Raw genomic sequence first — 14,492 nt, 5'->3', positions numbered from 1 at the left:
GACCAATACACCTTAAAAAAAAAGCACGCACAAATCGCTTGAGGAACAGTTTTCTCCCGCAGGCCACGAGACTCCTTAACATACACAAATAGTGTAGTAGCTGTACTGTACCGTACTGTAGATGCTACCATTATGTATGTCTAATGTTTAATTGTATGTTTAATTAGGTATATGCTATTAGCACCCGTACGTCATATACGTCAAATTTAAAATGTTTAAGCACGTCTAAAGTACTCACATGACGTGCACCTATGTGCAGTGGATATGCCACTGTCTCTGACTTGTCTTATCACTCTACTGCCTTATTGCTTGTTGTGTCTCTTGTTGGTTTTGCACTCATATGCCCTGTTATATTTGTACTATGTTGTAAACGGAGTCTACAGCACAAGAATTTCACGCGTGATAGTTGTACCACGGAGTGACAATAAAAATCTTGAATATTGAAGCAGTGCCGAAGTCAAAGTTGCTTGCTAATTGCTATTACAAGTTGTATAAATAAAATGTTGTGTATCTTTCTTACCTAACGTTAATGAACCGTTGTAACTGACTGAATATCTGACTGCCCTAATGTATCTTGTAATTAGTTGGACATAAATAAATAATTAAAATGTGTGTGTGTGTGTGTGTGTGTGTGTGTGTGTGTTAACTTGGGGCGTCCCACCTGCGTTCTCTCTCTGCAGATTCTCCAATTTCTTCTGCAGCTCTGCTCTGAGAGCTGCTACCTCCTTCCTCTGATCCTCCTGCTCCCGCTCTGCCTCTGTCACTCTGTGGACCAACACTGAAGACAACAACCGGCTTTAAACAAATAGTGCTATAGCCTAGCTAAACATTCCATAACCATTGTGCATTTTGTAAAAAACAAAACAAAACATATAACCTGCTGCACTTATAGCTGAAGGCATACAAAAAATGGATATTGAGCCATGAATTTTGAAAAAGAGGTTTAGGTTAAGTTTATTTGATATGAACATCACAGAGCATTGGAGCGGAACGTTAATTTTCAACACCTGTCCAAAGGCGACTCCTACACCAAAACACAACCCAAAAGGACATACCCAAAAAGAAGCAAAATCAAATATAAAAAAACACAAGCGTAAAGCTATACATACAAATGTATTGACTAGAAAGTCACTACAGAAAGTCACTAAAATACACCCCAGAGGACATACCCCAAAAGAAACAGTCAAATATAAAACCACATGAGCAAAGCTATACAAATATTCAAGGATGTACATACAATACAGTACGCACAATGTACACACAATACAGACATAATACACAGAGTACCACCAGAGGTCTACAAGGGTATTAAGTGTGAGAACACAGTTGTTTCTCTTTTAACCATGACTTAATACCCCTGTTAAAAACATAAAAATAATCTTGACTTCAAACTTGGGGAGTGCGCTGCTCGGACCCCGATGGAGTGCAGTGCTGTATTTCATGCAATTCGGACTTGTTCCAGGACTGTCACGTCTTTCCTTCGCGTATCTCGAGAACCGTTTGTCGGATCAACTTCAAACTTGGGGAGTGCGCAACTGTGCGCTTAGGGTGACCTGACAGAGTGCAGTGTGTGTGCGCAGGGGAAGCGCCCACGGGGTGGTACATGGGGGAACGGGCACTGCACTAGTATATAAAAGGGGGAGGTAGGCAATCTCTGTCTGTTTCTATTTTTTTCCCACTGATGATGTCATAGGCATTTGTGACATCACTGATGTCATAGGCATTGTGACATCATCAGTGATGTCATATGAGCAACATCATCTTATTGTATCACTGATGATGTCATAGGCATTGTCATAATCATCATCTTATATAAGCGAGTGACGTCATGAGCCGAGCTGCGGGCAAGGCCGTGCAGCGGCCGAGCTGTGTATCCGAGCTGCAGGGCGGGCGAGGCCGCGCAGCAGGTGAGCCTAGGAATCGAGCGTGCGTAACATGCGAGGTGCCTAGTTAAATACGAATACATTAAATACAACTTGGAAATGTGTTTGCAAGCTTTATTTACCGATTGATGCATTGTAGGTTTTGGTCTTTATAGGTTAGGCTTTAAGAGAAAAAAGACATAACCCTATCCTAGCCAGGGATACTCAACTTGATTTGCCCGGGGGCCACTTTCGTGAAATGATAGAAGGCCCTGGCCTTCTATCATTGCAGTTGGCCAGTTAATAAACAAACAGTTAATAAACAAACAATATACATTTTTCTGTAGCTGATTGTAGGTTTTTGGGGTGTCAGCCAGAGTTTAGTCTGACAATGTTGTGCACACCGGATAGTTAGTGAGGTTATGTTAGTTAGGTTAAGTACATACATAAGTGCCTGGGTAGCGAGCAGACGGCGGTATTTGACAATTTAGCAGCTGAATCATAGATTATTGAAAGATATTCCACATTCCAGACTGAAATGCTATAACAGAAGTGGAGTATTGGCCAGAATGACATGACATGAACATTTGGACAGTTATTCAGCGGGTGTCTTGCATGTTGCGTTCAGGTGCACTTTTTGCAATTCCATCGCGGGCCACACAGGGGGCGCCCGTGGGCCGCAAGTTGAGTATCACTGCTTTAAGCTCTCACTATGACATTATTCAAATAAATCACATGCACCAACATGCACAGCACCACCGTAGCTACAACTATGAAATTATCGTATGTTATTTACTTGTTCATTCATAGTAGAGGTCTTCATGGGTCCAAAATGACGGACCCGGACCTTAAAGGACCTGGGAAATTTGTGCCCAGACCCGGATTGGACCCGTCTATTTTTAGAAACCTGAGACCTGACCCAGACAGAACCAATAAATGTCTGACATGGACCCGTATAGAACCAAGCATACTGGACCTGTACAGAACCGAGAAATAATGAGGCAGAGACTAGCAGTGCTGACGTCAAAATTGCTTGCTAATTGCTATTACAAGTTGTATAAAACTTTGTGTATCTTTCTTACCTAACGTTAATGAACCTTTGTAACTGACTGAATATCTGACTGCCCTAATGTACTGTATCTTGTAATTAGTTGGACATAAATAAATAATTACAATGTGTGTGTGTATAGCCGTTTTCACACATGCGCTTTTTATAGGGATCGGCATTTCTAGCAAAAACACTATTCGAAATTCGCTGGCCAAATTCGAATTTAATTCGAAATTCGAAAAAAAAAAAAAAAAAATGTAAAAAAAAAAAAAAAAAAGGGTTTTTTTTTTTTTTTTTTTTGTGAGTGAAATGTTGCATTGTCTCCCCTGATTCTAAGTCTACGGCTTTATTAATTAATATAAAAAGCTTCTGCTGTGGATTTTTTGCTCAAACAAGCATTGCACCACTGAAGTAAAGAACATGTTACATGACATTGACATTTTCGAAAATAAAAAACAGTTTTGACAATCATGAGTGGTTCATTAAATATTTAGTAGGCTCAGGTCTGAGTGCCAAAGGGGTGCCAAAGTCACCCCCTCTCCCTCTTCATGGGATTTCATCCGCCATTCATTTTTCCATAAACCTTGCTTAAAATGCTTATAAAAATTGTTTTACTTGCTCAAACCAAGCGATTTGACTATACTTAGAATCAGGGGAGACAATGCAACATTTCACTCAAAATTTTTTTTTTTTTTTTCGAATTTCGAATTTCAATAATAAAAGTCGACCTTGATAATAATGATTATTCGAAAATTCGAAATTCGATGCCCATCCCTAGCTTTTTACCGGTAAATGACCGGAAAGCGGTCTAATGCCTTCATGTGTGAAAGTTGTTTTCCGGTATAAGCCCGACCCCGTCATCGCGGACATTTCACCAGTTCCTAGGTTGTCATAGGAGCGGTATGGCTGCTTCATGTGTGGGCGTGCTCCCCCCCTCCACTCTCTTGCTCGCACTCTGGCCAGAGTCCTTCAGTCCAGCCCGACAGGGACACAGACAGCGAAAATGGCAGCGGCTTGAGTCCTGCAAGCCGCCCAACGCTTGTTGAGGAAGCAAATGCATGAAGCGAAATGTGGAAGTATTTTGCTTACGTTGCTGACAGCAAAGGCAAGCCCCTGGACACATCAAACGAAGCCAGTCTGTAAAAAGTGCTTCAACGCGACGCAGGTGAACGGATAAACATCGAACCAGCCAGGCTATTTCTCTCAGACAGGGATCCCTACTTCTTCAAATATTTCAGTTCAAAGACTGGTTAGCGAATGTGAAGGATACAACATACATGCCCCTCTTAAGAGTTTTGCCGACCCCCAAAATAAGGAGGATTCCCCATCCAAGTGCACACATCACTCCCCACCCGCTCTGCAGTGCCCCCCCCCTCAAATACAGGCAATTTTGCTGCTATATCCACACATGTGAGCCCTCAGGTGTGAAGGGAAATTCCGGGAAATTTTCCTGTACGCATGTGTGAAATCGGCTTGTGTGTGTGTGTTAACCTGGGGCGTCCCACCTCCGTTCTCTCTGTGCAGATCCTCCAATTTCTTCTGCAGATCCTCCACTTTCTTCTGCAGCTCTGCTCTGAGAGCTGCTACCTCGTTCCCCTCGTTGCGCTCTGCCTCCGTCACTCTGTGGGCAAACACTGAAGACAACAACAGGCTTTAAACAAATAGTGCTACAGCCTAGCTAAACATTCCATAACCATTGTGCATTTTGTAAAGAAACAAAACAACATATAACCTGGTACACTTATAGCTGAAGGCATACAAAAAATGTATCCGCCAATTCTAAGAAATGGTACAGTACTAGCAAGTCTCCTAAATGGTCATGTGGTCACCTCTTCCCTGCAGTGTTGTGAGAGGACTGTGCCTGGTCACGCGGGGTTCCTGCTGACCTAGCAAGCTAACTTGAAATAGAGATTGTGAGTTCCCAAACTCCACACAAACCACACATATAAACACAAAGCTGCCCCTTGTTAGCTCAATATAGTTGCAACTAAGATATTCGATTAAAAAAAAATTCAACCACAGATTTAGCTAGCCTACTACATCAACGAACTTCGCATGTAGCTTTAGGATAATTAGCCTAGCGATTAGCTAAAGCCCTTAGCGATTAGCTAAAGCCTTTAGCTAATCGCCCCCTGCCAACGTGAGTTCCTGTTGCCAAATCTCGCGAGTGTGTTGCTGAGACAGAGACAGCTCTTGAACAAGTTTAATTTTCTCCTGATCTGTCTGTCTGAAAAATGACATTTTAGTGTCAGAATGTTCAGAAGATATGTGACTTCGGAAAATGGACCGCATATTTAGTTTGATGACTATGGGGGCGAAAGAATCTGTCTCCTAAGTGGGTGTGTTTGTGGAAAACCATGGGCAAAACCCATGTGACAAAATGACAGGAAGTGAGTTGAAGTTGGGGTGTCTTGGTTGAAATCCCATCGTCTTTGCTCACACCATGCCATATCACTTGCCAGTAGGGGAGAACCCCCCTATAAAAATGGGCCGGCCTAGTGAAGCTGGGCTGGTGAAGTTGCACTGCGGTCTGCAGCGTGCCTGCTATCTTGTAGAGCTTCAGTCTAGAGAGCACATCTCCACGCAACTAGAAGCACTTATACTGGCCTGGCCTGCTTCTAAGTTCAGTGGCCTGCCTGCAGGCAAAAAAGAAAAAGGAAAAAAATCTTTGCCAGGCCAGGCCGACAGCCAGGCCGGGCCTGCGGTGAAGTTTCGGCATATTCAGATTTCAGTACCAATACAATTTTCAACCAGCTTTGTATGTCGGATTTTCTGCCAGCAAATTAACGGGGAGCTCTGAGTAAACATACTACCCACATTGTATTTATACAACGCTGAGTGAAAATATGAGTTAGTGGGTTAGAGTTAGTGGGGTTACACACAGGAAAAGAATGCACTGAACAAAATTATATTTGTTTGTGTGTGTGTGTGTGCGTGTGTGTTAATCTGGGGCGTCCCACCTGCGTTCTCTCTGTGCAGATCCTCCAATTTCTTCTGCAGCTCCTCCAATTTCTTCTGCAGCTCTGCTCTGAGAGCTGCTACCTCGTTCCCCTCGTTGCGCTCTGCCTCCGTCACTCTGTGGGCAAACACTGAAGACAACAACAGGCTTTACCAAATGCGTTGCAGCCCGGTGGGAACCACTGCTCTAACGGTACGTGCACATCATGAAGCGCTCGGCGGCTTGCCTGCTGAAAAAGCCGCTTTGACGCTGCATCTTGATAGGCTGTCTTGCTCTATTTCCGTGTCTGATTGGTCAATTTGCCTCGCGCCCCCCTGCCGCTGGAACCGCCCACAGCGTTTCACTGTCGCAGACTAGAGGCGGCTTGTCTCCGAGCGGCTTCACGCTCGCGGGGCGGGACTAGGGCGGGACCTTTCGTTGAAGCTACCCAATGACAGCTCTTCCTACACATTTCCTCCCCCCACCCTCCTGTGTAGCTCGACCTGAGAACGTTTCTACAGGCTACAGCTCCAAGCTGGAAGCTGGTTTCCACGCCCACAAAACGCTGCGACACAGCGGAAAAGCGAATTTGCCATTGTAGATGTGCACGTACCGTGAGGCCTACAAAATAACCCTGCAACCGGAGGCAGAACTCTCCATCTTTGGCTGCTCGGAGTCCTCTCTGAATTTCCTTGCGGCTGTGCAGCAATTTCTGACACTCGGGACAACTATTGCCAAAAAACTTATTCTGAAGGAATGGAAGTCCTCTTCCCCCTCTTTTCAGGTGTGGCTGATGGACATGATCTCTGTTATATGGATGAGAGACTCAGGTCCTTGAGAGCCAACTTGCCTAAAATGTTCTCGACTGTGTGGGACCCTTTTTTGGCCTACTTTGATGAGATTAAGAATGAATAGTGTCTGAGGCTCTCCTGTCTGGTTTCTTGTGGGCCCCTTGCGTGGGACCCCATGCACACTATCTATTACAGATAAGAGCATCTTATGCGGCTGGTAGCAACATGTGATGTTGAATGTTGATTATGTATGTTTTGTTTTTGTTTTGTTTCCTTCCTGTGTCTGAACCTGTTTATTTGTCTTGTTTGTGTATTATTATTGTTCTATAAAAATTGAAAATAAAATATTGGAAAAAAATGGCCACCTGACAGATAGATTCAAGCTGTTTAGAGGGACTCGCCAGGGCTGTTGCACTAGCCCCGCCCTCTTTGTGATTTTTATAGAGCCGCTGGCTCAAGTTATTAGAGAAAGTAGAGAGGTGAGGGGCATCACTGTAGCAAAAGAGGAACACCGAATAGGTATTTTTTGCAGACGACATTATTATTTTTCTCCAGAACCCAAATTCAACATTTCCCAAACTTATGTCAATTCTAGAAGATTATGGTCGGATGTCAGGTTATAAATTGAACATGACAAAGACTCAGGTATTGACATTTAATTTAACCTGGGGTGTCCCACCTGCGTTCTCTCTGTGCAGATCCTCCAATTTCTTCTGCAGATCCTCCACTTTCTTCTGCAGCTCTGCTCTGAGAGCTGCTACCTCGTTCCCCTCGTTGCGCTCTGCCTCCGTCACTCTGTGGACCAACACTGAAGACAACAACAGGCTTTAAACAAATAGTGCTACAGCCTAGCTAAACATTCCATAACCATTGTGCATTTTGTAAAGAAACAAAACAAAACATATAACCTGGTACACTTATAGCTGAAGGCATACAAAAAAATTATATTGAGCCATGAATTTTGAAAAAGAGAGGTTTGGGTTAAGTCACTGGTGAAAGTGGACCTGAACGATCTGGTGCTTCGCTCCAGTAAAATATTCCGTGCCTGAACGCTGCACCATTATAGAGGAGACACAGAGTGACACAGCAGCTGCCTGTCAGTCAAAACCCACAGAACAGCAATTCATAAGATGCATACAAGCCTTGTACGACAACCCGAGCGCCAGAATAATGATCAATGGCCACCTGACAGCACTCCCAAATGAACATGCTTTTTTTGATGTGTTGCTGAGCCCTCCCCAATCTAAGCACCTTATCTCTAGATATCTGTTTGACAACTGCAACACAGCTTCCACTGAGAGGATTAGAGACTCATGGCAGGGGGAACTTGGTATTGCTTTATCTGACATTATATGGGAAAGGAGTCTGTCTATAGTACAACTTTGCTCAGTTAATAGCAGACACCAGCTGATACAATTTAAAGTCGCTCACCGTCTTCACTACTCCAAGCACAAATTGCACAGGATCTACGCTTCTGTCTCACCACTGTGCGACAGGTGTCAGGTATCAGAGGGCACACTACCTCATGCCTTCTGGTTCTGCCCTTCATTGACGGGGGTTCTGGACCAAAGTAATTGACTGGTACTCTAAGGCAGGGGTTCCCAACCTTTTTTGTGCCGTGGACCGGTAGATAGATGGAAAAAAAGTTGCGGACCGGTTGTCAATTTTAATAATAATAATACAAAATATATATTTTTTTTATAAACATAAGCTATAATATTATAGGCTGTGTGGTAGTTGAAACATAGTTTCAAGTTGACGTTTATTTATGTTTTTAGTTTGTAAAAAAAAAAAGATATAGATATATATATATATATATATATATACAGTATATATATATATATATATAAAACAAACAAAAAAAATTGGGACCGGGCTCGTGGCCCGGTACCAAATGCGCTGCGGACCGGTGGTTGGGAACCACTGCTCTAAGACCTACAAAATAACCCTGCAACCGGAGGCAGAACTCGCCATCTTCGGCTGCTCGGAATGCTCTCTGAATTTCCCTGTGGCTGTGGAGCAATCCTGACACTCGGGACAACTGTTGCCAAAAAACTTATTCTGAAGGAATGGAAGTCCTCATCTTCCCCCTCTTTTCAGGTGTGGCTGATGGACATGATCTATGTTGTACAGCTGGAGAGACTCAGGTCCCTGAGAGCCAACTCGCTTAAAAGGTTCTCGACTATTTGGGACCCTTTTTTGGCCTACTTTGATGAGATTAAGAATGAATAGTGTCTGAGGCTCTCCTGTCTGGTTTCTTGTGGGCCCCTTGCGTGGGACCCCATGCACAATATCTATTACAGATAAGAGCAGCTTATGCGGCTGGTAGCAACATGTGATGTTGAATGTTGATGATGTATGTTTTGTTTTTTTTCCTTCCTGTGTCTGAACCCGTTTATTTGTCTTGTTTGTGTATTATTATTGTTCTATAAAAATTTAAAATAAAATATTGGGAAAAAAATGGCCACCTGACAGATAGATTCAAGCTGTTCAGAGGGACTCGCCAGGGCTGTTGCGGTAGCCCCGCCCTCTTCACGATTTGTATAGAGCCACTGGCTCAAGTTATTAGAGAAAGTAGAGAGATGAGGGGCATCACTGTAGCAAAAGAGGAACACAGAATAGGTCTTTTTTGCAGACGACATTATTATTTTTCTCCAGAACCCAAATTCAACATTTCCCAAACTTATGTCAATTCTAGAAGATTATGGTCGGATGTCAGGTTATAAATTGAACATTACAAAGACTCAAGTATTGACATTTAATTTAACCTGGGGCGTCCCACCTGCGTTCTCTCTGTGCAGATCCTGCAATTTCTTCTGCAGATCCTCCACCTTCTTCTGCAGCTCTGCTCTGAGAGCTGCTACCTCGTTCCCCTCGTTGCGCTCTGCCTCCGTCACTCTGTGGACCAACACTGAAGACAACAACAGGCTTTAAACAAATAGTGCTAGAGCCTAGCTAAACATTCCATAACCATTGTGCATTTTGTAAAAACAAAACAAAACATATAACCTGCTGCACTTATAGCTGAAGGCATACAAAAAAATGGATATTGAGCCATGAATTTTGAAAAAGAGAGGTTTAGGTTTAGGTTATTTGATATGAACATCACAGAGCATTGGAGATGTAACATAGAGGTATGCACAGTAACCAGATACACAGTGTTAAGTGTATATAGCGGAGCGCTAATTTTCAAGACCTGTCCACAGGCGACTCCTACACCAAAACACAACCCAAAATGACACACCCAAAAAGAAGCAAAATCAAATAAATAAAATATAGCCACAAGCGGCAATAGCAGGGGTTCAAGCCTTGCGCAAATTGAACCCCTAATAGTCCTGGAGGCAAATTTGTAAAGCATGTTTAGGTGAACATGTGGAAAAAGTTGCTTGAAAATTGGAGAAATGGCATGGGAGTTACAAACAGGTGTGAAGTTACTGCGTTTTTTTGTTAGGCCACCCCCACTTTTTGCATCTGTGGCACCTCCTTTTGGTCAAATTTCGAAATAGCATGTCAGAAATGCCATTCCAGATGAGGCTGAGAAGTTTGCAACCGATTATGCTGCGAATGGACTTGATTTACCACTATTACATGTTTACACCATAGACCGTGCCCACTTTCACCAATGTTGACAAAACTTCAGATTTTGACAAGTTTCGCGATCATTGGACAAACAGGTGCAGAGTTACGGCCTTTTTTGTGTTCGGCCACGCCCATTTCTGGCGTTTATGGCGCCCCCTTTTGGTCGAATTGCACACAATTTGACACACATGGTCTGTGATGCTCTCCGAACATCTCCAGCAAGTTTCGTGAACATTTGTTAATCGGTCATGAAGTTATGACAATTTAGCTGAGAGGCCACGCCCTCTCACAACTTTAAAGTCCCTGGAAACCAGAAATATTTTATTATTATTTAGCATTTTGAGTTCATCACATCACAGGAATCTATGTTAATAAGCCACCAGCCAAATTTGAACGATGATGAACGTCGCAAAGTATATAAATTTAGGTTTGACAGTCATGCAAAAAGTAATGAGAATCAATTATATTTTAGAGTGTATTTTCTCCCGCGGACTGTGTGGGCGTGTCCCGTCTGCAGCAGGGAAATGTCCCTCTCTCAGACCTCTCTCCTCTGCTCCGAGAGGGAGAGAGGAGAGAGAGAGAAGTAAATAGAGGGAGAGTGTGTGTGTGTGTGTGTGTGTGTGTGTGTGTGTGTGTGTGTGTGTTCGCGCGTTGCTCCCTATGGTTGCTCCGCGCAGCGCATATCGTATTGACTGACGGTCATCTGTCTATCTGTCTGCACGCGCGCGCACACCACACACACAGCAGCGCCGCAGCAGGCAGAGGAGAGAGCTCTCCTCTCAAGGTTCCAACACACCGCCGACGAGTCTAAGCGATAAACTCCCAGATAGACAGATAGACAGATAGATAGACAGATAGATAGATAGACAGATAGATGTTGGTTCTTAAAAGAGCCTTTGTGTTGACGCAATGCGTAGTTAGCTAGCTGCAAAAAGGTGTGGGACCACTAGAACTCTGAAGATAGATGGAGGCAGAATGTGCGGGACTGCGGGTTGCGCGCGTGTACAAAGGTTATATAGAGCTTATGACGTCATAAGCTCCTGCATTTTAGCACCTCGCGCACTGCTCTCTTCAATGACGAAGTATCTTGTAGAATCTTGTAGAAAAGTGTCGATTTTAAGGCTTTGGGTTGAAAGTAATGCATAATAATTTCGGAGGCACATAATTACTAACATAAGACCCTAAATAACATAGTTAGAACGTTTTTGTGGGTTTTTTTTTGTTTCCAGGGACTTTAACGATTAATATCTCAGAAACGAAAGTAGATTTCAAAAATCCAAAAATCCTGATGTAGAGCTTGCTGACAATTTTGGTGGAAATCCGTCAAACGGTCTAGGAGGAGATGTCGAAAATGTGTTTTCCAAACTTTTCAAAATATCTCAATGTTTTTCCAAACGGACCTTGAGGTGAACATCTGGAAATAAAAAGCTTGAAAATCGGACAAACGGCGTGGAAGTTATGGCCTTTAATGTAAAACCATTAATTATAGCGCCACCTTCAGGTCGATTCGAAAAATATTTCTTGAGCAGGAAGTAGCACCCAATATCTGTCATTGTGCCAACTTTCAGGTCTCTGCCATTTACCAACTCATGGGAATTTGCGTCAAGGGTATTATGTGTGAGAACACAGTTGTTTCTCTTTTAACCATGACTTAATACCCCTGTTAAAAACATTAAAATCGTGTTGTGTTTTCAGCTCAGTAGGTAGACTGTTCCATAGTTTTGCTGCTTTAACAGAGAAAACTGATTGTCCAAATGAGGTTTTACACATCGGGACACGACCGTCTCCGTTTGTAGAAGCCCGTGTGTTAATTCTACTGGTCTGCTGGTGTCTTACAACGTAATCATTAAAAGAGGAAGGAGCGTATCCATGCAGACATTTAAAAATAAGCTTTAGGTTTTAATAGCTTATGAAACTTTCAAAGCTGAGCATTTTGTGTTTCCCCAAGATGTGACAATCGTGCCACCTCATTGGTTTTTTGTCCATGATTTTTATTGTCTGATTATATAGAGATAGGATGGATTTTACAGTTGTTTGTGAGGCTTGTGACCAGGTGGTGATGCAGTATGATAGCTGTGAAAATATCATAGCATGCATGTAAAGCTGGGCTGTACGGAGTGTCAGACACTTTCTAATTAGTTACTAGTTAATTTTTTCTAACATTGGTTGTTTGTCAAACCTTAGGTGGGAGTCTGAAATTGTTCCCAGGTATTTGACATTATCAACCTCATGGATATCTTCATTTTTTTTATTTTTACCAGAAAGCTTTCATTTTGGTTTAATTTACGTTTTGAAAAGCAGATTGAAACAGTTGTTTTTTTACATTCAATGTTAAGTGAGACATTTCAAGCCATTGTGATCCCGAGTTTAAGGATTCAGTGAGCTGGACAGCCTTGCAAGATGTTCGAGCTGGCAGATGTATACAGTAGATGACCGTATCATCGGCATACATTTGACAGCCAACACCAGGACAATTCTCAGGTAGGTCGTTGATATATATGCTGAAGAGCAAAGGTCCTAGCACCCACCGCTGGGGTATCCCCGGAGGGTGGACTTTTCTCCATTGACTCGTACACATTGGACTCTTCGCCTGAGGTATGAGTCAAACCATTGTGAGGCATGATCAGAGAATTGGAAGTTGGAGAGCTTGGCTAGGATCACACTGTGGTTAACAGTGTCAAAGGCCTTTTTTAAGTCTAGGAAGACCGCTCCCACAGAGAATGGGATTATAAATTTAAACTGCAACAAAGGTTGTGCAGACTAGTCTGATATGATGATCTAAAGAACATCTAAAAGGCCTACTCAAAGTCCCTCAGAGACGCACGGTCACTGCACTAATCCAGCATCATAAATAAAAGTCCTGGAAACTCCAAGCAGCTTTTCTCCACCATAAACCATCTCCTTAAGCCACAAACACCATCACAAACCAAAACCACAGAGCAACAGTGACAGTTTTATTGACTTTTTGTGGTGGTAAACATCTCCTAGCCAGTAATCTGTTTCTAACGCTAGAATCAGCCAGAGCTGGTAGCATTCCTCCTGCATCTAACATTGCTCGACACAATTGACTATCGTTAATTGACCCAGTCCCACACCTGGTCACTCAGAGGGTCACTCCACCACGTCATCGCCTACCTCATTGCCAAACCTCACTAACCATTGTCCCCGCCCAGTGCTCCCCCTGTTGGCCATCTAGCAGAACTGTCAACATCTCCAATGTACACTTTGTCACATACAAACCTACAACACTAATTCCCACAATAATTCTCGCTATCTCATCCAGCCAGCGGTGCTCGACGCCATTGACAATCTGGCACCTGCCCTACAAACCTTATCTCTGATCCACCCAGAAATGACTCATCACAAATCCACTTTGTACCATCTGAATGTGTGTTTGTTAAATACCAGATCACTAGCATGCAACTCTCTCTTGATCAATGATTTCATAGCTGATGATCACAATTTAGATGTTATGTTGCTAACAAAAACGTGGTTGGATCAAGACAAGAGATGTCTGGATGTTGTCCTGATAGAATTGACACCCCCAAACTTTAGCTTTATGGACCATGTCAGCTAAACCGGCCCAGAACGTACAGAGAGGTGAAGAACACCCCCCCCCCCACCTGCCGAAGTACCTGCATTCTGACTCTCCAGCCTCGCCATCCTTGCTCCCATCAGGCCCTGCCAGTCATCCCTGGTGGCAGGATTGGCCCTGACTTCCCCCTCATCTCCCTCATCTCCGAGTGGAGTCCCCAGGCCAGTCCCACAGCACAGCAGCAGCAGCAGAGAAACAGCACCCATCATCTTCAGCATCAGCTCCATCAGTGTTTTGCCTCCTTAAATACCCACTACCACTGCCGAAGAAAGAAGAGGAATGTGAGTTGGTTCATTATTGGTTGTGAAACAGCAGGAGTTTGAACGTGTTGTCCACCTTAAGGTGGCCAAGTGGCAGCACACCTAGTCTGCCCTGTCCTGACCTACTCTAATCTAATCTAATCTGATGTTAGCCTGAATGCAAGCCTGATCTAAAGGTCCAGCTCAGAGGTTTCCAAAGTGGGAGGTGGGCCTGCCCAGAGGGCTCAAAACAATTTCAGGAGAAGCTCAGTCATGCCAAGACATGGGGCCCTATCTTCCCCCTGGTCTTAGGCGCTAAACTGGCATTAAATGCAAAAAAACACGCTTTGCGCCTGCCTCGGGAAGATAGCATCATGTTTTTAGGCCCCGAAATGCGCTTTACGCCGAAGAGGCGTGGCGCAGTGCCAGAATAGGCCAGA

This window comes from Poromitra crassiceps (genome assembly GCF_964638095.1).
Source record: "Poromitra crassiceps genome assembly, chromosome: 29".
In the NCBI taxonomy this organism is placed as follows: Eukaryota; Metazoa; Chordata; class Actinopteri; order Beryciformes; family Melamphaidae; genus Poromitra; species Poromitra crassiceps.
This window is presented reverse-complemented; position numbering follows the sequence as displayed.